This window comes from Rattus norvegicus, chromosome 3, assembly GCF_021556685.1.
Source record: "Rattus norvegicus strain SHRSP/BbbUtx chromosome 3, alternate assembly SHRSP_T2T, whole genome shotgun sequence".
NCBI lineage: Eukaryota > Metazoa > Chordata > Mammalia > Rodentia > Muridae > Rattus > Rattus norvegicus.
In genome coordinates, this window is record NC_141536.1 from 123,056,102 (window position 1) to 123,059,618 (window position 3,517).

At 38.6% G+C, this 3,517-nt stretch overlaps 1 pseudogene; it reads right to left on the minus strand.

Annotated features, from left to right (window-relative positions):
* LOC120101970 (U6 spliceosomal RNA) lies at positions 1-108 on the minus strand (annotated as a pseudogene).
* Positions 109-3,517: the final 3,409 nt, after the last annotated feature.

A 3,517-nucleotide genomic window follows, 5' to 3' on the forward strand; every position in this document is an offset into this window, starting at 1 on the left:
AAATGTGTGTGTGTGTGTGTGTGTGTCATGTGTCATCTTTGCAAAGGGGTCATGCTAATCTTTTCTATATTCTTCCAATCTTGTTACATTTGCCATTGAAGCAAACAACTTGACAGAAAGTTGAAACGAAGGCGAAGCATTCTCTCTTAATTACATCTCTTCTGCTGTGATAAAACACCATGACTAAGACAACTTATAAAAACAGTGCATTTAAATGGACTTAGAGCTCCTGATATGGAGAGACTACATGGTGAGAGGAGGCTGCACACCTGGATCCATATATAAGCAGGCTGAGAATCATACTAGGAATTTTGTGAGTCTTTTGAAACATCAAAACTTGTTCTAAGTGACAAATGTCCTCCAACTAGGCCACAATTAATCCTTCTTAAACAGTTATGCCAACAGGGGATCAAGTTTTCAAACATATGAGCCTTGTCTTGTCATTCTCTATTTTTAATTTTTAAATTTTTTTCATTTTATTGATTTTTTTATTTTACACTTCAAATGTTATCCTCTTTCCCAGTTTCCCCTCCAGAAACACACTATCCTATTCTCCTTCCCCCGTTTCTTTGAGGTTTGCTCCTCCACCCATCCACCCACTCCCTCCCACCTCCTCACACTGACATTTCACTATACTGGGCCATTGAGTCTTGACAGGACCAAGGGCCTCTCCTCCCATTGATGTCCAACAAGGCCATCCTCTGCTACATATGCAGCTGGAGCCATGGGTCCATCCCTGTGAACTCTTTGAATGGTGGTTTAGTCCTTGAGAGTTCTGGGGCATCTGGTTGGTTGATATTGTTGTTCTTTCTATGGGGTTTCAAACCCCTTCAACTCTTTCAGTCCTTTCTCTAACTCCTACATTTGGGACCCCTTTCCCAGTTCAGTTCAATGGTTGGCTGCAAGCATCTATCTCTGTATTTGTCAGACTCTGGCAGAATCTGTCAGGAGATAGCTATATCAGGCTCCTGTCAGCATGCACTTCTTGGCATTCCCAATATTGTCTGGGATTTGTGCTGTATGCATATGGGATTGATCCCCAGGTGAGGCAGTCTCTGAATGGCCTTTCCTTCAGTCTCTGCTCCACACTTTGTTTCCTAATTTCCTTCTGTGAGTATTTTTGTTCCCCTTCTAAGAAGGGACTGAAGTATGCACACTGGTCTTTCTTCTTCTAGAGTTTAATATGGTCTTTGAATTCTATCTTGGGTATTCCAAGCTTTTAGGCTAATATTCCCTTATCAGTGAGTGTATACCATGTGTGTTCTTTTGTGACTGGGTTACCTCACTCAGGATGATATTTTCTAATTCCATCCATTTGTCAAAGAATTACATGAAGTCATTGGTTTTAATAGCCGAATAGTACTTCATTGTATAAATGTACCACACTTTTGTATCCATTCCTCTGTTGAAGGACTTCTGGGTTCTTTCCAGCTTCTGACTATTATAAACAAGGCTGCTATGAACATAGTGAAGCATGTATCCTTGTTATGTGTTGGAGCATCTTTTGTGTTTATGCCCAGGAGTGGTATAGCTGGGTCCTCAGCTAGTACTATGCCCAATTTTCTGAGGAACCTCCAGACTGATTTCCAGAGTGGTTGTACCAACTTGCAATCCCACCAACAATGGAGGAGTGTTTCTCTTTTTCCATATCCTTGCCAGCATCTGCTGTCACGTGGGTTTTTGATCTTAGCCATTCTGACTGGTGTGAGGTGGCATCTCAGGGTTGTTTTGATTTGCATTTCTCTGATAACTGCGAATGTTGAACATTTCTTTAGGTGCTTCTCGGCCATTCAGTATTCCTCAATTGAGAATTCTTTGTTTAGCTCTGTACTCCATATTTTAATAAAGTTATTTAATTCTCTTGAGTCTAACTTCTCAAGTTCTTTGTATACATTGGATATTAGCCCTCTATTGGATATAAAATTGGTAAAGATTTTTCCCAATCTATTGATTGTACTTTTGTCCTAATGACAGTGTCCTTTGCTGTACAGAAGCCTTGCAGTTTTATGAGGTCCCATTTGTTAATTCTTGATCTTAAAGCATAAGTCACTGGTGTTCTGTTCAAAAATTTTTCTCCTATGATCACGTGTTCAAGAATCTTCTCCACTTCCTCTTCTATTAGTTTCAGTGTATCTGGTTTTATGTGGAGGTCCTTGATCCACTTGGACTTGAACTTTGTAGAAAGAGATAATTTGCATTCTTCTACATGGTGACTTCCAGTTGAACCAGCATCATTTGTTGAAAATGCTGCCTTTTTCCCACTAGATGGTTTTAACTTCTTTGTCAAAGATGAAGTGACCATAGATGTGTGAGTTCATTTCTGGGTCTTCAATTCTATTCCATTAATCTACTCGCCTGTCTCTATACCAATAGCATACAGTTTTTATCACTATTGCTCTGAAATACAGCCTGAGGTCAGGGATGGTGATTCCCCTAGAAGTTCTTTTATTGTTGGAAATAGTTTTCACTATCCTGGGTTATTTGTTATTCCAAATGAATTTGCAAATTGCTCTTTCTAACTCTGTGAAGAATTGAGTTGGAATTTTGATGGGTATTGCATTGAATCTGTAGATTGCTTTTGGCAAGATGGCAATTTTTACTATATTAATCCTAACAATCCATGAGCATGGGAGATCTTTCCATCTTCTGAGATCTTCTTCAATTTCTTTCTTCAGGGACTTGAAATTCTTGTCATACAGACCTTTCATTTGCTTGGTTAGAGTCACACTGTGGTATTTTATATTATTGTGACTATTGTGAAGGATATCATTTCCCTAAATTCTTTCTCAGCTTGTTTGTCCTTTGAGTAGAGGAAGGCTACTGATTTATTTGAATTAATTTTATATCCGGCCACTTTGCTGAAGTTGTTTATCAAGTTTAGGAGTTCTCTGGTAGAATTTTTGGGGTCTCCTAAGTATACTATCATATCATCTTCAAATAGTGATATTTTGACTTCTTCCTTTCCTATATGTATCCTTTTGACCTCCTTTTATTGTTTAATTGCTCTGGCTAGGACTTTGAGTGGATATCATTCAAACTAGTTTTCTGTTAACTTGACATTCGCTTGTATCATCTGAGAAGAAGGAACTTCAATTGAGAAAATATTTTTACCAGGCTGGCTGGTAGGCAAGTCTGTGGATATATTTTCTTAATTAAAAACTGAAATAGAATGTCAATGTGGATGATGCCACAAGAGTGTAGGTTGTTCTAAATGCAATAAGAAAACAGGCTAAGCATGGCATGAAGAACAAGCCAGTAAGCAGTGTTCCTCCATAGCCCAAGCTTCCATTCCTTCCTTTGGGCTCCTGTTTGAAATCCTGTCCTTACTTTCTCTCAGGATGAAGTACAACTTTAAAGTGAACGTAAATCTTTCCTCTTAAGTTGCTTCTGGTCATGTTACTTAACATTGGCATAGAAACCTAACCAGAACACTCTTGCAGAAAAGCTTTTTAACAATTCATAGCTTCAAGAAGTCCATAAAACTGGCAAGATCCATCCAATCCTAATAATAAACGTA